Source organism: Triturus cristatus, chromosome 3_1 (assembly GCF_964204655.1).
Source record: "Triturus cristatus chromosome 3_1, aTriCri1.1, whole genome shotgun sequence".
Lineage (NCBI taxonomy): Eukaryota > Metazoa > Chordata > Amphibia > Caudata > Salamandridae > Triturus > Triturus cristatus.
The window spans coordinates 92,557,307-92,582,428 of record NC_140583.1 but is presented as its reverse complement, the minus strand read 5'-3'; positions in this window follow the sequence as shown (position 1 = coordinate 92,582,428).

Sequence of the window (25,122 nt, the reverse complement as noted above, 5' to 3'; positions counted from 1 at the left end):
CATGTCTGCCCTACTGCCCACCCCGCCCAATAAGCATGACAAAATCCCGCACAAACGGAAGCCTGCTGACACCCACCATCGACGTCACCAAACTAGGGCTAGATCGCGCACAATTGGGCTATGTTATTTTTCCGATTGCACAGTAACCTCCTTGTGCTCGTCGTCAGACTGCAAATATGTACAAACACTCCAACGAAGTAATATAGTTATAACATTTTAATAACTTATAGGATATAACAAACACACCAACAGGGTAAACAGGTTAAAACACGTTTTAAAACAACTATTTACATGATAGTCTGCTGCAATCTCCATCCCAAAGCCTTAACGTCCACGTGACACCGCCCTCGCCTCGCCTTCCTCGAAATTGCAACATTGGCCTGTTTTGGGCGGTCCCTCTTAGTTGACTTTGGGCTATAAAAGCCATGCAAAAATCCCTTGACATTAGTGGCGGGCGATTGTGCGAATAGGCCGGAGGCTATACGAAGCGCCGAAGTTCTGGCAACACCAAGCCGGAGCCCGCCACGCTGTGCGGGCCTTTCCGCTTTCTCTTCTTCTTTCTTTAATGAGGGCTGGTGCCCTGGCGGGGGGAGGCGACGTGGACGGGCCTCCCCCACCTCCCCAGGTGGAGGCTCGCCGGGCACCCCAACCGTCTTTGACTCACCGGCCAGCTAAGCTGCACCCCAACCGTCTTTGACTCACCGGCCAGCTAAGCTGCACCCAACCGTCTTTAATTCGCCGGCCAGCTAAGCTGCACCCAGCCATCTTTTTCATCGGCCTGCTGAATTTCACCCTGGCACGCTGTGCGGATCTTCCCAGTCACTTCTTCCTTCAATAACGGAGGGTGCCCTGGCGGGGGGAGGCGACGCGGACGGGCCTCCCCCACCTCCCCAGGTGGAGGCTCGCCAGCAGATGAGGGCACCCCAACCGCATCTTTCACACGTCAGCCAGCTGAGTTGCGCCCTGCCACTTCATTCGCCGTTCGGCTGAGCCGGCACCCCTGCACGCGGCCGCCAGGCAACCACCCAAGCACCGGGTTCACCAGGACTGCCGCTAGCACCCGACGTGAGGAGTGGGCCCCCGCAGCAAGGTAATCGGGGACCCACCCCGGTGGTGATACCATCCAAACTGCTGTCGTCACTGCTACTGGAATCACCCCGGTGGCAGTACCATCCGAACTGCCGCTGTTACTGCTGCTGGCTCCTCTCCGGTGACTGTACCGAAGAGCTGCTGCTACTGCTGCCCTTGAACTCCGGCGGTTGACCCCTCCGGTTCCAGGCCTGGCCCACCGTGAGACTATTCTGGACTCGAAAGCTTGTTTGCTAGGGCATGGGCCCCACCCTTGACAGAACGCTCCCCTCAGCCTTGCAGAATTGGTTGGAGTCATTTGACATTCGACTCCTGCGGACTTCCGGTAAGGACAAAACCACCACCATTGCTCTTTTTGCCCCCGGGCGGCAGCCACCTTGCCTCCGCTTGGTGCAGTGAGACAGTAAAGCGTCGGCGGAAGAACCCGCCTGCTGCCCCGCCCTAAGAACAAACCATGGCATTGCTACAAGGTTGCAGTGACGCCATGCTGACGCAAAGTTGACGCTAACGAAAGTTCTCGAACTACCGAAAGGAATTCTGGTTCAACAGCTAATTCATGGAAAGACTTAGACTGTGCACTGGCCCGACCCCGCCCCAAGATTGCGCTGGTGTAGGAGTGGCCTACAACTCCTTGTGGCGTTCCAGCCACGTGACATTTGTGTTAAAAAGAGATATATATATATATATGTATGCGATGCTTTCACACATGATGGTGGGGGAAAGGGGGGAACCGATTTTTATGTTAATATAGTGTTGCTCATGTTGCTCGACGCCTCTCGCACCGTGGCCGGCCTATAGCGGCTGTAGGCCCGTATTTCTACACTGACATTGTTTTAAATAAAGGGCTTCTTAAAAAGGAATTACGGAATAAGTGTCATGACTAATAATCTGGGTTGTTAAAGGTTTCTCTTTTTAAATAAAAGATTGTCACTCCTAAGCGAAAGCATACAGATAATACGGACTCAATTTGCCTAAAATATCTTTGTTTGACGGAATTTGTACCCATCACGCCTGCCCCCTTTTTCCAAGAATTGTCAAATAAATAATGAACTATAACTTAAGGTATATGTCGCACGCAAGGTATGGTATCCTGCACCATAATACACGACCAATTGAGAAATACATGCACAACAAGGGGACCCGAATTTAGGAGATGAATGAACTAGAGCATCTTTGCCTCGAACTAAAGAATAATAGGTCCGTGGTATTACCCACCCCTGCGACTAGCCTGGTACATGGTAGGTAGAACCTTTCGTGTCTGCGCGCGCTGGGGTATTTTGAATACTGCACCTCCCCTCCCCTCTTATTTTCCCCTCTATAGGTCACGACGAAGTTCCGACTGAAGAGTGGAGTGGACATGGACCGCACCAAATTCAATATCAGGGAAAACATAGACAAACGTTGTGAGATAGTGCGTAAAATTACAGACCACCATTGGGAACATGAAAAACTGTATGATATGATTGTGCGTGTGTACTACGATTATACGATATGAATGTGTATGCATTTCATGTTTGGGTCACTTGAAAGAGAGCGTCATTGTATGATTGAAGTGCTCGTCCACCGATCAAAGGGAGGAGAATAAAGGGTCAGACAACCCATAAGATAAACTACAAAATACTAAAGGTACGCAGCATGCATAGGAATAGAGGACAGGAAAGGAGAGGTCCCCGTGCTCGACGCAACACTGAGTCTCCGTCTTGATGCATGTACTGTCACACCCTATCCGGCATTTGTGTGTACGTGATCACCGAATTTATGTCTTTTCCCCGCTTGTGTTTTCTTACATGGAACAGACCCATGCTACTCCATGTTGTGTGTGCACCAAGTGGCCTATTACCTTACCCATCTCTCTCTCTCTCGTTTTGTGTCGTATGTATGCCGAAATAGCCTACTTGATGCACACGTCTCTCTCTCTCTCTCTCTCTCTCTCTCTCTCTCTCCCTCTCTCTCTCTCTCTCTCTCTCTCTCACTCTCTCTCCCCCTCCCTCGCAAAAGGCTCTTTCTTGCCCTCTTTCTTCTTGAATAAATTAACGACATACACCTCTTTGGTAAGTGTATAATTGGCCTGAACACAGTGGTGTTCGAACAAATTGACAGAAACAAAAACGACCATACTTTACCACGTTACTACCTCTCCTTTTTACAAACGTTAAGCCTAATTGGCTGAGAAGGAAAGGACAGGTAAGACGACTGATGTCTCCCAATCTGACCCTCAACACGGGGACTATATGTCAGTGGTTTTTGTTCTTAAAGGACACCATCTCCACCGCCCAGAATTACCCCTGACCAATTAGCCCGAAATAGAATGCCTAAAGCACCCTGTTCTCCCAAAGATAACTCCAGCCCTATACTAGCCGTCTCAGAGTATACCGAACGAAACAGCTGATGGCCCTGTTTTAAACTGATAAAGGGTCACCTACTGTATGAAAAGGATACCCATGAACGCATGACCGTAGCACCTCGCACTTACGGGTATTACCAAACCTTGTATAATAGGGCGCAGAAACTGACACCTAGAAGGCCAGACGATGGACAGGGACACCCACAGAACCCTGCACCACAGCAGTAATTAATAGATTAGTAACACGCACATTAACATCAGAGTTAATAGACACCAATAATATAGTAACAGATAAGAGCATTTCCGCAACTACTCAGTGGTTGGGAGAGAGAATGAAGTATGTAAATGTCTTCCCTGCCAAAATCTCTAAGACTTTCGTTTCTTATAACGTATTCAAGGATAACCTGCAGCCATCGGACGAGAGGGGTCGGACGTGACGCACAGGGGCGAAGCGACGAAGCAAAAAGGGTGTGAGACGAGACACCATTATCAGAACGATAAGCGCGAAGGGCTACATCGAGGCCCCTGCTCACTGACCAGCGTGCCTGAAGTCTCAACCTGTCGGGCCCGATTGATGGGCCCAGTGCCGAAAGATTCTGCTCTCCTTGGTCCGCATTTTTGATCCGATCCCACGCCACCCCATTCTCTCTTCCTCTTTCATTTGGACTATGACTTTGACCTACTACAGAGGAACAAAAGGCCGGCACCCTGTCTCAAAGTACCTGTGGTGAACTGTGTTAAGGAACAGGACTGTGATCAAAGAACAGTGAGTGGTCACGCCCTGCCACGTGAGAAATCGGATTTGAGCTGGACCTTGGCTCCACCGCCGGTGCTCAACAGTGCCAACGAAAGAAGAACAACAATGAGAGCTTACCAGTGATAGCTCTTTATAAAACAAGGACACTGGAAAGAAGAACCCATGTCAAAGTTGAAAATACTCTCCCAACCACCTTATTATATTAGCTATCTTCTTCATGATGTTGCATCAATCACTTCCGACTGTACACTGAGAAGTTAAGAAAATGTAACTTTGTATAGTAACATTCATACAACACCAGCCATGTACACGACTATACTGCAACTTTGAATGTACTTCCTCCTCGCCTACTTTATCAAACTGTATGAGACAATGTACAAATGTGTCAGATTACTCCTGCCTACCCTAAAGACTCTGTATCTTTAAATGTATGACGAACATTGACGATACTGTAACTGAAAGGCTAACAAAGGTGAATATTGGCCGGACAAGCTGGCGAGATATGTTAAAAGGGAGGACTGTGGAAATTTAGCTTGCAAACTGAACATTATCTGCGCCATCTTGCCCCTCCCCAGCGCCACACACAGCGAATGCACGGCCGCCATTTTAGGCACCCCACTCTCTCCCCACTCATTGTCAATAGCCAGCGCTTTCCCCCGGCGCTGCGAGCATCCCCCGCGTGCCGGCCACCCCCGCTCTCTCATACAGGCCATAAACCCTCTCCTTCTGCGCGACCCTGCTGCGGAACCACATCCGACCGACATCCCATACATGGTCATGCCTCTCCTTTGATAACCCCCTTCCTCTGCGCCCCATTGTCCGAACTGGTCCCAGGCCATCACCTAGCCCTGCGGATGCAGTTTATTGCCCCTACTGTAAGGGAAACACCCCGCATCAAAGGGATTACAGTAGATCAAAGCCCCTACCCCCTGAGACCCGGCCGGTTGCACATACCCCCGGGAATTAGCGGAATTCCCTGCTGCGCGATAGCCATCTCCCACTGCGGGTAGGGTGGGAACCTCTACTGTAACTATGTGTGGGATCGGATCTGAGCCGGGGCTTCAGGGGATGTTCTTTCAGGCATCAAGAGAATCTCAAGAATGTACTATATGTAATAAAGCAATAAACCGGTGTATAAGAGACCAGGTCTCAGAGATGCGGTTAGAGCACCTCGTGACGATACCTTGCTGTCTGATCTGATGTGTTCTGCTCCGACGGAATAAAACTTTGTTTCCTGCCTTCCAGTCTCCGGCGCCTGCCTCTTTTATTGGTAAAATCATCGAGTGGTATGAGAGGCGATTACCGCCGGGCAAATACTTGAAAGGTTATCGACTGAAACTGCCGCTACCATTTAACACACCTGGCTTTTTGGCCCCGGGCTAGGCAGCCATCTTGGGAAACCTACCAAACCAACACATTTCTGCACACTAGACACCCGGGGGAGTCCAGCGAGGTATGGCTTGCTTGGTTCCCCCAAAGTTTTCCTACCAAGAATCCCCTGCAAACCTCAAATTTAGCTGAATAAATCACTTTTTCTCAAATGTCTGTGTTGGAAAGTTCTGGAATCTACGTAGATCCACAAATTCTTACCACCCAGAGTATCCCCAGGTCTCCCGATAAAAATGGTACCTCACTCGCATGGGTGGGTCAAGTACCAAAGACAGTCAAGGTCCCAAAACGCATTCATGAGACATCAAAATTAGCTATCACAAAACAACCTGGTTTTGCAAGGGAGGGTCACCTGGATTTTTGGCCCCGGGATCTGCAGCCATCTTGGGATACTACCAAATCCACACATTTCTGAAAACAAGTCACCCGGGGGGTCCAGCGAGGTATGGCTTGCATTGATCCCCCAACGTTTTCCTACCCAGAATCCCCTGCAAGCCTCAAATTTAGCTGAAAAAAACACATTTTCCACATATTTCTGGGTGGAATTATTGTGCCGGCACAAATGTCCTACCCCACAGTGTTGCCCTCAGTCTCCTGAGTAAAAAGATACCTCAATTGTGTGGGTGGGGCAAGGGCCTGTGACTGGGAAGAGCCCAAAACAAAGGGATTAAGGGTATAGCACGGAGAATTTAATGCGACACATTTTAAAAATAAATATGTTTTTAGCCAATTCTGCATTGGACACCCACATAAGTGAGGTATCATTTTACTCGGGAGACTGAGGGGAATGATGTAGGGTAGGACATTTTTACCGGCAAGGTGATTCCACACAAAAATATGTGGGAAATGAGGTTTTTCAGCTAAATCTGAGGTTTGCAGGGGATTCTGGATAGGAGAACGTTGGGGGATGCACGCAAGCCATACCTCGCTGGACTCCAACGGGTGTCTAGTATTCAGAAATGTGTGGGTTTGGTAGTTTCTCAAGGTGGCTGCCAAGCCCTGGGCCGAAAACCCAGGTGACCCCCTTGCAAAACCAGGTTGTTTTGTGATAGATCATTTTTTTTTACTACTTTTTATTAAACATATGTCAGTATCAATATACATTTTACACAAGCAATGGTTAAAGATAAAATGTCTCATTATCCTTCAACACCTTTGACATATGGATATTTGGGAACAATTTATACTGTAAGTGGATTCCTCCTTCATGTTACCCCCATCTACCACCCCATCCCCTTCTAGCAGTCAGGTACCCCCCAGTTCGCCCTGTACTCTTCCCACCGCTGCCAAACTTTCTCCCATATTTGGGGACCGCCCCGGCTCTCGTAGATTGTCTTTTCCGCAGCACAGCACCAGTCTATATCTCTCTTCCATTGTGACACTTTCGGCGGTTGAAAAGCCCCCCAGGCCCCAGCAATATTTCTCTTGGCCACCATTGCAGCCACCAGTAGCCAAATTCTTTGGTATTTGGGCCATATCTGGTCCCCAGAGACGCATAGTAAATGTCACCTGGCGTCTAGAGGGACGTCCTGTCGATCACCTCCGTCATAATCTGAGTCACCTTCCTCACATATCTCTGTATAATCGGGAATTCTCACAGAATATGGAAGAAGGTACCCCTCTGAGTATATCCCCTCTGACATTCCTCTGTTAATATACGCCCCAACTTAAACATTAGTGTGCTGGTGGAGTATGACCTATGCAGGATTCTCAGTTGGACCAGTCTAAATCTCGCCCTGATCGCCACCTCCCTAGGACTCTGCACCGCCTCCGCCATAACATCATCTTCTAACATGCCCACATCGACCTCCCAGACCTCCCGTGTCTTCGTGAGTAAATCTGGGGAGTTGTTGATTATCTTCTTGTACGTGCACGACCGGGCTTTCTCCAGAATTGGGTCTGATACTAATCTATCCTCTAGCGGGCTGTTTACGGAGATCTGATCCCCATTCTTGAGGTGTCTGCCCAGCTCATGTTTCAATTGCAAATATCTGTAGTGTTCTGTGTGTACCAATTGATATTCTTTCTGTAGCTCTGGGAACGAAAGCACTGCCTGCCTCTTCCACATATCTCCTAGGCGTACAATATCTATCAATTTCCACTAAGAAAAGCCATGTAGTCTGCCTACCTCCCAGAGCATTTCGCTGTTCCACAGAGGGGTCTGTTCCATCAGACGGTTGGCCCAACCCAGAAATCGATTGGTCCTTAACCACACTTTCAGTACTATCTGAGTATGTGGTGGCAAGCTTCCCTGCCTTCCTTGCCCGTAAAGTGCCCCTAAATAGCCGCTAGTCCCCACTGCCCAATGATCCACCCTATACACCGGGTCATTTCTATCCGCAAATACCCAATCATTAATGACCATTAGATGCGAGGCCCAGTAATACTTTTGAAGATCTGAAATGGCCAGACCACCCTCATATACTCCCTTTTGCAACTTAGCCAATGCGATCCGTGCACCCCGGCAATCCCACAACAACGTTCTCAGTTCACTATCCACATCCTTAAAGAATGTGTCCTGTATTTGAAAGGGATTGTTTTGTATTACGTATAGTATTCGCGGCAGGGACATCATTTTGAAGAGGACAGCTCTTCCCGTAAGGGATATCGGTAGCGTCCTCCAGTGAGTTACGTCTCTCCTCAAACATTCCAGCTCTGGCTGTAGATTCCCTGCCAAAAATGCTAAATGTGTTTTGGCTATCTGTATACCCAGGTATTTAAAACTATCTTTAACCAGTAGTTTGGAATCTGTGCCCAGTAGCGGCGGTGGCCTGTTCGATAACATGGATAGGAGGGACTTATCCCAATTGATCTGCTATCCAGAATGTCCTTCAAAGAGCTTAACGATCTGTAATAGCCGGTTGATTGTGAACCGTGGTCTCATTGCAAACAAGGGGACATTGTCTGCGTACAACGATATCCTCTCTTCCCACTGGTCTCCCCCGTAGATGCCCGATATTACCGGGTCCCCCCTTATCCATGCTGCGAGTGGTTTGAGCGCCAACGCAAATAAAATTGGTGATAGAGGGCGTCCGTGCCTCGTTCCCTTCTGGAGAGCAAAAGAGCGGGACACCGAACCATTAACCTGAACTCTGGCCAGGGGCTGTGTATACAGCAGCTTAATCCATTAACAGCATTGGGGGCCGAATCCAAACCGATTCATAACTTCGAATAGATAGTGCCACTCTATACTATAAAATGTCATGCGGGCGTCCAATGACAATAGCACTGCCTCCACCCCCGGGTTGGTCTTTACCAGGTGCATCACCCCATAGAGCTGACAAAGATTGAGCCTGCTACTTCGGTGGGGCATAAAGCACAATTGGTCTGGGTGTATCAGTGTCGTGATTGGCACCAGAAGTCTGTTCACCAGGACCATGGCCTATATTTTAACCTCAAAATTTAACAGGGATATTGGCCGGTATGAACTTCACTGGTCTGCTGCCTTACCTGCCTTGGGGATTACCTCAATAGTTGACGTCCGCTAGTCAAGTGGCAAGCACCCCCGTTCTCTCACCTTGTTAAACATATCTAAGAGATATGGGGCCACGGTGTTAGCCGTGCATTTAAAGAGTTCTGCTGGCAGACCATTAGGTCCCGGTGACTTCCCTGCCTGTAAATCCTGTATGGCACCTACTATTTCCTCCGTCGTTATGTCCCGCTCAATATTTTCTCTGTCTTCCTCTGACAGCACTGACAGTCGCATTTCCTCCAGCAGCTCACGATAGTCTGTGATTGACCTAACAGGGTTCGTCTCATATAATTCCTCATAATAGTTGGCAAATACTCGTGCCAAGTCCTCCCCAGCGGTATGTACATTCCCGCTTGTGTCCCGTATTTCCACTACCCAACTCCTTTCTCTGTCTCGTTTTTCTAGTCAGGTGATCACTTTATCAGCTTTATCTGCCAGATCGTATACTCTTTTCTGTGTGGCCAGTGCAGCCGATCTTGCAGCATTATTTTCCAATTCTTGTAACTCATGTCTCCGCAGGTCTAACTGATGGGCTAAGTGCTTATCCTCCCTCCCACCCTCCAGGAAGGAGGCTTCCATCTCCATTATTGTGGCCTCAAACCTATCCCATCGCAGTCTCTTTTCTTTATCATCGCATGATATGCAGGTTTGGACGTGCCCCCTCATAACAGGCTTAAACGCTTCCCAGAGAATACAAGTCTCCTCTACCGACCCCTCATTTTCCTGAAAATAAAGTTGCGCCCGTTCCCAGACCTTTTGAGCATTGTCTTTGTTCTTAAAGAACTGTGCATTCAGTCTGGGTGGCAGGGTATATAGACGAACCGGACCTATCAGCATTACCTCCACTGGTGAATGGTCCGAGATACCCCGTGGACCTATCCGTGCATTGGAAAACCATTCCTCCTCTCATCTTTGTGTCAATATGTGATCTAGCCGTGAGCAACTGCCATGGGCAGCTGAGTAGAATGTATATTGGTGAGTGCCCGGGTTATGCAACCGCCAGAGGTCTATCAACCCCATTGCCTCGATGAATGCGTGAAGCGGCTCCACCCCTCTCTCCCTCGCTGACGCAGAGTCTCTATCTGGCCCTGGGTCTGTAGTAGAGTTCGTCACCACCCAGCACCAATAGACCCAGTGGAAGATCGACCAACAGGGTTCCCAGCGCTGTGAATGCCTCGGAGCGAGCCATTGGTGGAATGTAACTGGAGACCATATTGACAGCTTGCCCCTCCCAGTTCCCATGAGGGCTACAGACCTACCCAGGGAATCATGCCAAATCTTGTCAATCACCAGGGGAGACTCAACTTGACCAAAATGCCCACTCCTCGGGAACCGGATATATAACCAGCATGTGCAATCAGCTTAGAACCATATCTATCTAGAGCTCGGTAGCCATGGCCTTTGAGATGCGTTTCCTGAAGCAACACGATACCTGGGGAGTGTCGATGCAGATATTGTAGCACTATGCGCTGTTTAATACGACTCCCCAGGCCGTTTACATTCCAGGATAACATTCGGAGACTAGTAGCCCCTTGTTGTCCCACCTGCGGCCCCCCTGGTGGTATTTGTCGTGTTCCCTGCAGTGTTGCCCACTCGTGTAGTGCCATTCCTGTACTAAGTGCCCCGTTCTATACCCAACCTGTTTATCAACCCATTGCCCTGACAATGCATTGTGAAAAAACTGACAACAGAACTGTAAAAACATACGAAAAGTAACATTCCCTGTAATACCTTCACTGGGTGGTAGGAAATTTGCAGATCCATGGAGATTCCAGACCTTTCCCACACAGAAATTTGAGAAAAATTTGTTTTTTTTCAGCAAAATGTGACGTTTGCAGGGGATTCTGGTAGGAAAACGTTAGGGGGTCCATGCAAGGCATACCTCACTGGACTCCCGGAGCATCTAGTTTTCAGTAATGTGGGGGTTTGGTACCTCCCCAGGCCTGCTCTACCCTCGCACCAAGTTTAAGGCCAGCATCCCTTGTAGGGTTTGTAATAACCAAATCCCTGGGTACCGTGCCCAACTTGCAGTTGCAAAGGCTTGTTGGTTTCTTTACAAAAGAATCTTCAGGCTTCAAGTAGCCCCAAACTCGAGCATCTCCCATGACCAGAATCGTCAGCCTCACCGCATCGTGGCCTGCATCTTTTGGTGAGCTGCTTGAGGTCCTCTTGCGACTACAGTGCCTTCAGCCTGGGGTTCCACTTGAGGGTCACACTTATTTATTTTTGGCTTCCCTGATTGCTCGGGGCCTGCCCTGACTCCCCTGCCTTTAGTGAGTTCCCTGGACCTTGCTGGTCCCGATGTTGCTCCTTCTTCGATTCCTGTGTGGCTTACTTTTGCCAAGGCTTGTTGTTGCTCCTATTGGACACCAACCCAGCTTGTGCATGGCTCCTGGTCTTCCTCAGCATTGCCTGGTCCTCACAGCTGCAGAGTCAAGGTCCTCGTCATCCATCCGAAGCACTCAACATTGCAGGGCATTCATCTTCCAAGTCTTCTGGTCACCCCTGAGTGACATAGACTTTGGCCCCTCTGCTTTCAGGTACTCCTCTTCAAGAATCCACATTTGGATTCCCACAGACACTTTCTCCTCTTCCAGCAGCGGCACTTCCCTGAAGTCCTCAATTGGGTTTGACGGCAGTTTGAAACACCACTTCACACGTATGCACCCGGCTTCCCTGGTGTAGGTCACGTGGGTACAAAGGTATACACAGGTGGGGTGGCTCTCCAACCTTCTGTCTTCAAAGGGGTTTATTCAGAGGGGTCCTTAATCTTTAAAAATCCAACCACGACTTGCAAATAGAGTTGTACGGAGCACAGGCTTGTGTTTCCACACTGCACACGGTCCCCGGGGGCCCCCATCTACTCACTTCAGGTGGTTCCTTGGGCTACCAGCACTTCTATGTCCTCTCAACACTGTGTTAACTCGATTGGTTCTTATACCACTTTTTTAGTATATGGTTTGGTCCCCCCCGGAGCCACTGTGTATTTTGTGCTATTTACTATGTTTCTTTGCTAACATATTGTGTGCATTGTTCATTTCATTTCATCTAAGACCTCTTAAATCACCCTAAGGGTTGTCTGGACTAGTGCAAGGTACATTAGTGGGCATCATATTCCAGGCCAGCCTGTCACAACTACCATGATGACTTGGCATTTTAAACCCCTTGCCAAATGTTAAACTACCCTTTTATTATATATAAGTAGGGCTCCTGGTTTTATGGTATTTATTTTTTTAACATGTTCATCAGTATTTTTCCAAATTTCATTTTTGGCCATTTTATTAGCATTTATCCATATTTGTTTCATGTTTTGAGAATGAATGGAGTCGTAAAATTGTATTTTTCCACCTTTATTTAACTGATAAACATGGCAAATTAAGCAGCCAGATATAACAAAACACCACTCCGACAGGTAAATTTTAGCATTACACACAAATATATGTTAACATATGCCTGAATTTCAGGGAATTGCATCCTATTTTTGAACCACCATGGTGTCTATGTGCTTAGCATTTGATCTGGAATTCATGAAGGACAACAAGGAGTGTCACTCCCAACAATCACAATTTTCTGTATTTTTCTGCTTTTAAAAATAAATACAAACAGAAAATAGATTGTTTTATGTCTGTATTTATCAGTAAAAATCAGTAAAAATAGAAAACTGGAAGCCTTTCATATAAGTGACCCATAAGGTAGGCCCTAGGTAGCCCATAGGACAGGTGTAGTGTAATTAAAAGACAGGACATGTACTTTTAAGTTGTATGTGTCCTTGTAGTGAAAAACTCCCAAATTCGTTTCTCACTACTGTGAGGCATTCTCCTCCCATAGGTTAACACTGGGGATTCCTTGTTACATATAGTAAGTGCAGTTCCCAATTGGAAGGAGGTTGACCTGTCATGTTTGGTACCTATATAATTGTAATGATAAATAACGTCGAATTTATCATTTTTAAAAAATATATCTTTATTACATTTTCGTCATTTTCTTGATACAAACAAATCAAGCATAATCATATATTGCACTTACACACAAAGTCAATATTGCTGTATTATTACATATATAGTTCCAGATAGTATCACTTGAGAAGCACAGCGTAATTTTACTTCTATTTCGCATAAGGTAACGTGCATTAGCAGCTTGGTATGGGTATATCATACCCACGTATACCATCACCTCTATTTGAGGGGCAGGACATGTCAATCATATGTATCATCTTCTTACAGTGATTGGTCAGATGCAAGTATGTCTGTCAGCACAGTTACATATAGCGTGTGTGCAATACAATTGCTAAGTAACAATAGACAATAAGGCATAGGTGATAGGAATTGGACAACATCACTAATTACAAGATATCTTCATTTTTCAACCTTTGAATCATAACTAATAAACTTAAAATAAATGCAACAAACAAGTGAGATATCAAGTACACAAAGTATCATGCATTTAATATGTTATGTGCCTTTCGAGTAAAGTCATGTCGAGGGTCGCACACATTTTAGCAGACTTGGGTTGCTGTTCCTAGTCAGTATATAATTGTGTGAATTCCAAGGTATCATGCGTCTAGGGTTGTGTCCATGTAGTGCCATGAAGGAATGTGGGGTCATTGCCCAAGCTAACTGTCCTGTCCAACGGCGCCTTGTGTGCACAACCTATCCGCCCCACCCAGGCAGCTCTTCAGGCGTCATCTCCCACTCGTTGCATTGGGGGAGCACACAATGCTTCACTAGTTTGTGTAAGAGTTTTCAGGATGTCATCCCATGCCTGTGCGATAGGAAACTCTCGCAGCCCAGACGTCTCTTCTCTATGAAGAACTGTGCTCTCCGCCTGTGCCCAATTTTCTAGAGATTTTAGCCAGTGGGGTGTCTCCGGAGGGTCTTTGTGTTTCCATCTCTTCGTTATTAATCGTTTTGCAGTGATTAAACCTAAATCACAGAATCTGGAGCTTACTTTGTTAGCTTTTGTGCATTTATAAAACCCCAGGATGCAAACCTCCCATGTGTGTGGCACTTCGGTGTTGATGCTGCGTGTGAGAGTTGCTGTTATTGTGCGCCAATAGGAGTGAAGTAGGGGGCAGGACCAGAACATGTGTAGTAGGTCAGCACCTAGTAGATGGCATCTTGGGCAAGCAGAGGTGGCGATGTTAAAGTATTTATTAATCTTATCTGGTGAGAGATACGCCCTGTGTATAAGGTACGTTTGAATGAGTTTGAAACGTGAATTACGCAGTATGTGTGTGGCACTGGCCAAGACAAGTTCCCAGTCCTTGTCCGTCCAGGGTTGACCTCTGTCATCAGCCCAGCTCGTCTGGAGTTTCTGTGGTGGCTTTAAAATGTGTGTAAGTAGGGCCTGCACTAGCCAATGAATCACATGTGTCCCCTCCCCCATCACATGTAGATACTGCAGCAACTGATCTGTTTGCGGCTCAGTTGACAAATCTCCCCATGTTAGTGTCAATGTCCACATGATGGCTGCACATAGGAGAAACTGAACCACCGGCAAGCCAGTATCCTCTGTCAGGGTGGCAAAAGACAACAAGGTACCATCCGCATATAGATCACCCAGTGTCTCCACTCCTGCTTCAGTCCAGGGCGTAAGTACTACGTCCGTTACAAAGTCTCTGCCTCGGGGCGTACCTACCAGTGGCTTTATTGGGACATAGGGGATAGTGTCTTTTGTGAGTTGGAGACTCCTTTGGTAGCATCTGTGGACCAACTCAATGTGTAACTATGGGGCGGGGTGAGTTCGCCAGTGGGTGAAATAAGCTATAGATTTGTGTCTGCGTCCATTAATATGACTCAGTGGAGGTATCCACCAGGTGCTTACCGCTTAGCCACTTTGCAACCCACTGCAGCTGTGCAGCTAAATAATACAATTCTAGATGAGGAACTGCCAAGCCACCACATTCCGGTGGTGCATATAATTTCTGCAGCGCTATTCTGGGCCGCCCCGTGTTCCATATTAGACCTCTGATTAACCCTTCCAGCTCCCGAAACAGCCGCACCGGGACATATAACGGCAGATTTGCAAAATAACACAGTAGCCTAGGTAATATTATCATTTTAGTTAGGGTGACACGACTTGTCACATTGAGTGGCAGAGTCTTCCAAAATTGTATCCGCGCCCATATGGAGGAGATAGTGTGCACCAAGTTGCCTTCCAGCATGTCCGCAGGGGATCTGTAGATGTATATGCCCAGATATCTAAACATTGTCGGGTACCAGGCAAGCGTCGTACCATTTCTTGTTATATTATTTGCGTTCACATTTTCACTAAAGGAATAAGTGCCCGATTTGGCTCAATTTACCTTAAGGCCTGAGACTGTCTCAAACCTACGGAATATGTCGGATATAGCTGGTGGTATATCATGCAAGTCTCTCATGTACAGCAACAGGTCATCAGCATATAGGGACACCGTGTGGAGATCATCTTCCAGGGGTATGCCCCAGTCCGCTCCACTCCCTCGCAGCATAGCCGCCAGAGGCTCCATGGCAAGGGAAAAAAACAGTGGGGACAATGGGCATTCCTGCCTAGTTCCACGTCTGACTCTGATTGCATCAGACATGAGCTTGCCTGTGCGGGCCCATACCATGGGTCGCTGGTACAATAACTGCACCATTTGTAAGTACCCGTCTCCTAGCTCATATTACGCAGCACCACTGTAAGATAGGGCCACTCCACTGAATCAAAGGCCAGGTCTAGTACTGAGCAGCCAGATCGTGGCCAATTTTCTGTTGCATATTTCTGAACCCCTAAATAACCTACGGATGTTAAGAGAGGTGCTCCTGGTTGGGACAAATCCATTTTGACCGCCATGGACCAGGGCTGGTACAAACGGGGATATACGCCTAGCTAGGGTGGAGACAAGGATTTTATAATCTGTGTTTAGCAAAGCCAGTGGGCGATAAGAACCAAGAGTTGCAGGGTCTCTACATGGTTTCAGGAGGGAGATCAGTGTCGCCTCGTTTTGCGTAAGTGTAAGGGTGAAGTCATTTAGGACCGCTGTATACACCCGCAGCAATTCCGGTATTAATATATCGGAGTAGGCTTTCAAAAATTCAGCCGATAGCCCATCCGGACCCGGGGACTTGCCGTTGAATAGGGAGAAAATACTATCTCGCAGTTCGTCTGGCAGCAGAGGGACACCCAGTTCGTCCTGCTGATGATCTGACAGACACGGTAGCGTCAGGACTGAGAGAAACTCCTGTATGTCCGTGTCTGTCGCCCGCAAGCAAGACCGATACATCATTGTGTAGTGCTCTACAAAGGCATTGTGTATATCTTTCTGGGTATGAACCGTGACGCCATGTGTGTTTTGTACAGATGGGTGCGCGCCGAATGTGCTGCGTAGTTCAAATTACGGAGTCGGTCAAGTAATCTGGAATGCTCCCCTCTGATTCGTGCCAAGGACCCACCGCCACCCTTAACAGCCTCTCCCTCACCCTGGAGCAGGTCATTTTCAATCTGTGTGAGTTTAGTCTCTAGTTGTTTTCATTTACCCGCCTGCATACCAAGACATTCGCCTCTAACCACTACATTAAACGCATCCCATTCAACCTGGAGCATCGTGGCGGTGCCAGTATTCTCTTCAAAGCAATGTACTATATGTGTGGCCAGCAGATTCTGGAAGGGTGCATCTAGATGTTTGGCTGCATCCGCCAGGTTGGGATCGACGACTGGGTGCGCTCCCACAATACCTCCAATATGTGCGGGTTATGATCTGAATGTGTCCTTCCTAAATAATAGACCGCAGACACATGTGGAAGCAGTTCATCAGAAAGCATGTACCGGTCTAATCATACATGTAAACCATGGGCACCAGAGTAGTAAGAATATACCCTGTCACTGGGGTTATGGTGCCTCCAAATGTCCCTGAGACGCCACTGCCCTGCCCAGTTAGTCAGCGCCTTCATGGCATTATGTGTGGTTGTGCCCGGAAGGGGTGGAAAGGAGCGGTTCAGTGTGGCGTCAAGTACGCTATTGTAGTCTCCCCCCAGAAGCATAGGTATGTCATGCCACGGCACTAGAATGCGCCACATATCGTCAAAAAAGGCGGCCTGGTCGGTGTTGGGAGCATACAGTGATGCAATCACAACCTGTTTGCCATCCAGCGTGCCCCGCACCACCACGTAGCTGCCTTCTGTGTCTGTCAACGATTGTGTAACTTTAAGTGGGACCCCTGGCTGCACCCAGATTAGCGCACCTCGTGCATATGCTGAATACCCTGTGGCGTATAATTGGCCTCGCCAGTGGCGGTGTAAGCGTTGGATTTCCGATTTGGTCAAGTGCGTCTCCTGCAAGAGAGCTATTTGTATGCGATGTCTCTTGAGGTATGAGTATATCTGATACCAACGGGATGGTGTGTGCATGCCTCGCACATTCCATGTACCAATTTTAACTGCAGACATATTTTCTATAGTACACGAACCTACCATGCGTCCTCATCAACCCATCAGACTCACACAGTGTATATGACCCTGCAGTGCACAACTTCCCCCACATGGTGACTCGTGGCAGTTTTTGTCGGGTGAGATAGGTGTATGATAAAAGACATCTCATAACAAACCAATATAATGACACAAACATTAAAATAATTCCAAAAGGGCGATGGTGCAACAAGCAATTGTCCAAGAGAGGATGTGGTCCGTCGGCTGCGCTGCCGCCTCTGGTGCAGTAAACCAGGGTTCAAGCCTCGAGGTCGCGCCCACATCCTGTGATTCTGTGCTAATAACTTAATCTTCCCGTGCCTGAATGTGTAATGTAAATACGGTGCTATGTAAAGCGCTCCAATACCTTTGGGTCGAGTTCGCGCTATATAAAAATACGCAAAAAAAAATAACTCTTAATAGAGGCAGCAGTCAAAACGACCTGGGGGGTGCGCTGCGTGTTATGTACTTGTGATTCACAATATACGTCTCTCATGTTCCAGAGGTTCCCCGCCTACAGGCATAGTACAATATACTGTAAGCAAACTATGTGCCCCAGCCCGGGGACACCCGCCAGGCCAACGGCACACCCTGGCGTCAACGCAGCTATTACAGAGCATAAGATCAAACCCTTCCTTCCCCTCCAATAACATTATGGCACTCTTTGCTCCATACGTGACTCAGTGGCCGAACTGTGGCCTCCGTATATGGACAAATCATTAGCGACTGGATACTTCTACATATACATCACAATACCTCAGTTTGTAGTCCAATCAAGGCTAAAGTCTCGCAGTGTTCATATGATGTGATCAGCTGTCTGCGGAGTGACGTCCGGCTGCTCAGTCGAGTCCTGCGAGTTTTGCAGACCATACACCAGCTCATCATCACTGGACAGGTCACGTTGGCTCGAGTTTGATGCACCCTCAGCCCCCAAAGAACCACTGATCTCCGCTACTGCCCGCAAGGCATCACGTTGGCCACTGAGAATCAAGTCCATGTGCTGTCCCATCGGTGCGAGGGCGGCATCTGGGTTACCGTCGATTTTCTCTCCCTCCGACAGTGGCGGTGGGGCCCCTCAATTTTGGTAAGGTGGCCGACACGGAGTCGCCTTGAGGTCTCTCCAGCCAGTCCTCTACTTCCTCTGGTGTGGCAAAAAAATGCGTTTTGTCACTCGCCACTACCCGCAAGCGTGCCGGAAAGAGCAGTGAATACTTCAAGCCGTGTTGTCAAAGACGTTTCTTCACCGCCATAAAGGAGTATCTTTGCCTCTGCACCTGGATAGTATAGTCCGGAAAAAACATTATTTTGTGATTGTCTATCTGGATGTCCTGCAGTTTCCTGGTTTCCTGTAGGATGGAGTCACGATCTCGGTAGTTGAGAAGTTGGAGGAGCATGAGTCGTGGGTTCGACGCCGTATGGGGGGTCTTGCAGGGACTATGTGTGCGCATTCTATGATGAAGTGGGGCGAGAGGGTTCCCTCCGGCAGGCAAATTGAGCCAATTTTCCATGTGTAGCATGGGTTCCCTTCCTTCCCAGCGTTCCGGCACTCCCACTATGCATACGTTGTTTCTTCACGCGCGCCCTTCAGCGTCTTCAGCCCTGTCATCCAGGAACTCCACCCGGTTGAGCAGGTCCTATACTTTTTTGTCCGTCTGGACCACTTGTGGTTTGATGAGAGCAAGTGTGCGGTCTGTTAGCTTCCGGTGATCTGCATGCAGATGAGTGAGGTCGATTGCCACCTTATCAATTTTAGATTCCAGAGAGGTGCGGGGCTTATTGATATTTTCTTCCAACCACTCCATCGCAGTGAGCATTGCATCTAATTTATTCACCGTTTGATCTGCGTTTCCGTGCTTCGCCATCTTGTCCGTTTTAGGCTTAAGTGGTAGCTGTGGGGTCTGTGTTCCTCCTATTCCGGTCCGCACCCGGGTGCCGCCTGACATGGGTCAACTGTTTCCCACTCTGGTGCCACTCTGTAGATAGCAGGATTAGAAAGTGCTGTCCCCTGAGCATGTGCTTCACGATAGGGCTCACTCCGATGGTAGGACGTTGCGGGTGTTACCAGTAACTGCCTCACAGTCCACGACCGTTTCAGCAGGGCACCATCTCCTCTCCCAGACGCACACGTTGCAGCCTGGTCACCAATCGCAGGTCCTAGTCTTGTGTCTTGCTACTAGTGGTGGCGTTGGTGTATGTCTCAGGGAGGGGGCGTGATTTTCCCTCTAGTATCAGCTGAGTTCCCCTTCATACCACCATCCGGGTGTTGGGCGTGAAATCATGTGGGTGCGGCTCAGCTGTGCGGAGATGTTTCTGCACCAATAGTTCATCAGCTACCAGGACAGCAGTGTGTGTCTCCACTCCAGCCTCGGGGGGCAGAAGCTGGGTGCCTCACCTGGGGTGGCCGCATCTGAAGTCCAGTGTATCAACGCAGAACAATGACATGCAGCAGACAGTGTTGTGGAAGAGAGGCCCTTCGCCACTGGGTCATGCCGCAAATGCAGAGATGGTCAAGGCTGCCTGAGCAGTGCCGCCTCTCAATGCCTCTCCACTTTCACTACCATGGGTGTTTGGCAGGCCTCCGGTGTCTCAGGCCTCAGCAATCCATCTACTATGTCTCAGAGGCCCCAACTGCAGTATGCTCCTCACCGTCTAGATTATGCAGCGATGGTATGGAATAGTCCGCTGCAACTCCCGGCCCGCAAGCGGGGGGCCAAGCACTTCAATTATGCCGCTGCGGTGACGGCGGTAAAACCGGCTCAGGCAGCATCCATCTCCAGCCCGCCAGCAGGGAAGGGGGGGTGCTCTCTCCAATTGCGCCGTATAGGCAGCAGCGGCTCAGTCGGGCCAGGCAGGGTCTTCTCCTGTCCTGCTTCCTCAGCCAACCCCCAGCCATCCCCGGCAAGATTAGAGCCTGGGGCGTCATGGACAGCACAGCAGGAGCCCCAAACAGTCTCCGCCCACCGGCAGCAAAGAGGGAAGGATATCCACACAGTAGGAGGGCGAGTGTCCACAGAGTCGCAACAACGGTTAATAGTTGCCCTCTGCAGCTCCACAGCAATGGTGACGGCCACACAAGCGATCCGGACTTCGTCGCTGCTCCCAGCCCCCCCCTCTCGTGGCTCGGTGAGCGGCAGACAGGAAAGTCCAGTAGAGGCAGGGGCAGGTGAGCGGCACAATGGGAGCCTCGTCCACCTCTCACTATCGATTGACAGGCAGCAAGGTAGGAACCGCAGTCTTAGTCACCTGTCGCCCCTTTAGAGCAACTGCTCCATTTCTCGTGGCCTTGTGGGTGGAGTCAGACCCCGGGCTCCAGTAGCTGTGGTTGGCTCCGCTGGATCTATGCAGCGGGCGGCGCCAGCGCCGCCAGTCTAGGGTTTCACATCGGGGCTCGGGTAAGCTCCGATCGATGTCGCTGCCCTAGGATGATGTCCTGCACTTGCTCAGCCCGGCCGGTGTCCCCCGCGGCGACTTCATCCGGAGACATCAGCCCGTTTAGGGGCGCCTCCTGCAGAGCTTTACCTAAACACGTCCGCCGCCATCGCAGTCGTAGCCACACCCCCCCACGTCGAATTTATCATTACAATTTTAAAAATGCCACTAATACAAAGATCCCCTTCAACTAGAAAGGGTTTGGCCCATAATCTGTAAGGCTAGGCCTACTTAACAGTCTCACAACACCACTCGTGCCAGTAATGATAGCATTTTCTCATCATTCAGAATCATCACACATGACACTTGATATGACCATATACTTTGTATTTTACTTCACTGACATATCATTTCATAAAAAAAAAATGCTGAGATGAATTTTTCATCTGTTAGACCATCAATTTTACACAAACCATTAAACAGCAAAAACACACAAAAATGAATACAGCACAGAAGAACACAAAACAATTGTTGAATTAATTTACATGTTTTACAACACCACAAACAATATCAGACAAAACATAATATGAGTCAGTCAAGTAAAATACAAAATATATGGTCATATCAAGTGAGATCATGCTAAATGATGAGAAAATGCTATCAGTACTGGCGCGAATGGTGTTGTGTGACTGATAAAAGATGGCATTTGTCTGTGCTTACCCTGTGTGCCTGCTGCCTGTCTCTAATCACATGTGGACTGCATGACAGCATGTCAGCTTGGCCTTGTGAATTGCTTCTAGACAACCATACACATAGGGATCTAAGGTATAACTGATGGGCCATCCACATCTTGTTGGGCCATTCAGGGAGGTTGGGAGGGAGCAGCTGGGCACAGTCTCACACTTACACCTGCATAGGCTGTGTCCTGTCCCCACACAAAGGACCGCTTAACCCCCTGTGGTGAGTCTGGAGTCAGGGCAGGAAGGGAGGATCTCTGCGCACTTCAAACCCCTTCTTTGAAGTCTCTCCCACTTCAGAGACACCACAGGGTACAAGAACTGGACTTCGGACCCTACCACTTCAGTATACTTCTAGACCTGTAGATAATCTGTATGCCTAGACGTGGGTCCCTTGCTCACTTTGCCACTGGTTTTAAGATAGCCTGGTTGAGGAGGGGTGTTACCCCGAAACAGGTCCCAGGATGCTTGTTTTCGGTTCAGGGAATACCTTGTTTGAAAGTTTTGGCTGGACTGTTCCCATGAGAAACAGGGTCGAGACTGATTTGCATATGGCTGGGTTTAAACTGGAATGGCATTGGGAGCAAAACAACAATGGATTTAGGCCCGGATGTACTGGGGTGAATGTTTGACAATGTTTAACATTCTGTTCATCAATAGTTTTTTTTGCATTTGTCAACCAGGTTTGGGAAGGGTATGCCCAGACATGAGTCCTGTGCTCTCCATGCTACTGGAGTCAAGCTAGCCTGGCTGATGAGAGGTGAGAACCCAAAATCGGTCTCAGGATGCTTGTTTCCAGTCCAGGGAGAATCTAGCCTGGCAGTTCGGGTTAAACTGTTCCCATGGAGTTGACGAAGTCAGCAAAAGAATGATGATTGATTCAACCCAGATCTAATTGCGACTGGGGATGAATGTCTGAAAAGTTTTACCGATCTGTCTATCATCTTATTATGTTTGCCCTGTAGATACTTTGCCAGGAAGAAGGGGCGCTGTGCTGTTGAAGGACTGGACTGCTGCTCTGGAAGAACTGCTTTTCTGCTGTGCTGACCTGCCTGCTGCCCTCTTTGTTTGGGGGAGAAGGACTGGACCCACATCACTTGAACCCAGAACCAGAGTGAGTCCAAGGGCTTGCTAGCTTGCCCCCTGATTAAAGTCTCTGGGACGTAAAAGACTTCCAGCCACCCTGCCACAGCACCTGGACTCTGCCATTTGTGAGCCTTGTCTTGCCAAGTGGTGCTAATCCAGTCATTGGCCCCTGGAAGTGGGTACAAAGGACTGCTCCAACAGAAATCCATACATTGATACCTTGAGCCACTTGGACAGGGCAAATTTCCATCTACGCCAAAGCATCACCACTGCTGCGAGGATCAAGTGCATCGCAACGCTGATGGCGCAGCATATCACCTCCATCTCTGATTCATCTTCAACTTTGTGTGGCTTGGAGGCGGTGGATCACCTCCACCCTAAGGATCAATGATGATGCTCCTTGCATCTCCCTCGATGTCAACGGTTACTAAGTACTTTGCAGTGGGCCAAGGCTGGTCCCTGTATCCGACACGTGCGCCATCACAGTTGGCCTTGATGTTTGGATTTTACCCCATGTATGGCGATCAGATAGTCCCAGCTGGTGCTTTATGCTTTGAAGCACTACAGTTCAATATATTCTTTAAAAATTAATAACTCTTAGTCTACGTTTTTGATGTTTGTCATTTTCATCTTGATTTGTTTATTAAATTAAGTTCTATTGTTCTAACCAGTTGTGGTAACGTTTTCTGTTGTGTTTTCGCTATTTTAATGATTGAAGTGTTGCACAATTACTTTAAAGATTGCCTCCTAAGTTAAGCATAGCTACCATGTGCCATGCTCCCAGGGGTTGAGCACAAGTTAAGTTAGGGTGTATTTGTTTCTTACCCTGACTAGGATTGTGGCTCCTGCTTGGACACTGTGCATACCTCTGCCAACCAGAAACCCAATTTCTAAAAGCATTTGTGTGGGACATTTTTCATTGTAAGCCCTCTCACCCATTTACAATGCCATAGACATACTGAGTATGTGCTGTGCAACACATCATGCCAAGGATATGAGCTTGCTCAATAAGTGGCATGATTTCTCCCCAAACCCCATTTGAAACAAGGTTGGCTCTCAGCTCTAGTCTTACTTCTGATAGGCTTTAGTATGACTGTTATGACAGGCTTTGCCATGTCGAGGACAAAGCAGTGGAATACTACCAAACTGGGGAGGGACTGGCAGAATCCCACACTGCAGTTATGTTCACTACAGGAGGAATCTTTGCGAAGCGCACTTGCACTGTAATGGCGACAGGCTGCAATATGGGTTTCGTGCTAGTCCCCACTGTGAAACATTTAGAAGCTTCAACTTGGCACAGGTTGTTATTGTTATGGAAGATTTGTGTTTATTCTTAGCAAGTCTGATGGTAAGAAATTGGCTTATTAGTTGAGGTGGGAGCCAGCCTCACTCATGCTTCTACCACAATCCTTATCAGGGTGAAACACAAAAAGTCACTAAATTAACCTGTGTTAAACTCTCTGGTAGTGTGGAACAAAGCAGTCAGGCTTAACTCAGAGGCAATGTGTAAACTATTTTTGCAGCACATAAACCGTAATAAAGTGAGATCACAACACAAGAAAACTCCCAAACCAATTTAGAAAAATTAGTAGATATTATTTTAATAAAATGATATCATAATGACAAAAATCCAATTAGTAGAACAGGAGAAATGTAATTTTAAATAGCTCCTAAAAGCCCAAAAAGCCACTAGCAGTAATCTGGTTGCACTAAACCAGGGGAAAGTCACAAGTTCAGTCCGACCGTGATATTGTGTGGGTCGGATACAGGCACTAGATTAGTCCCGCTGTAGAGTTACCCTGTTATGTCCAGCACGCAGAGTTGCATTCGTGCTGGAGGAGGCTATGAGGGGGAGACTTTGGGTGTGAAGAGCAGGTCGAGCATTGCTGTAGTGTGACGATTAGGTCCTCACAAGAGCTTAGCCTTGGGGATCGTTATGGGCTGTTATTGCTGTAGCATGAAGTGCATGTCGAGCAGTACCTGTTGTCTTAGGCAGCCACGTTTCAGAACGCGGGCCTGTTTAGGGTTGCAAAGCAGCCCAAACTTCAAGGTTTTCACCTTTTTATTTAGAGGAGCTCTCACTGATTCCAGCCAATTGCCCAGGGCCTGGTGGGCACCTATTGAGGATCAGGACTCCCCGGCATGGGCCAGCAGCAGGGCTCAGGCAGGTCCGGGCAGGGCAAGTGGAAACTGATCAGCTGGGCAGTTGCAGAGAGAGCTCTGAAACCTTTTGTGTCCCTGTAGCTCACATAGGAGTTCAGTCAACTTACAAGTACCCTTCTATTCACTTTAGGTATCCAGAGATCCTGCCCCTGGTCAAGGCTCCAGACTGGCTGGAATATTAACCGGCAAGGCAGGCATGGTGTCAGAATTATTTGTGCATGTTGTAGGCAAAGCACTTGAAGTGTAAATGGGGATGGGTGCAGCCCCTTTCAGTTGTCCTGCCACGATGGACC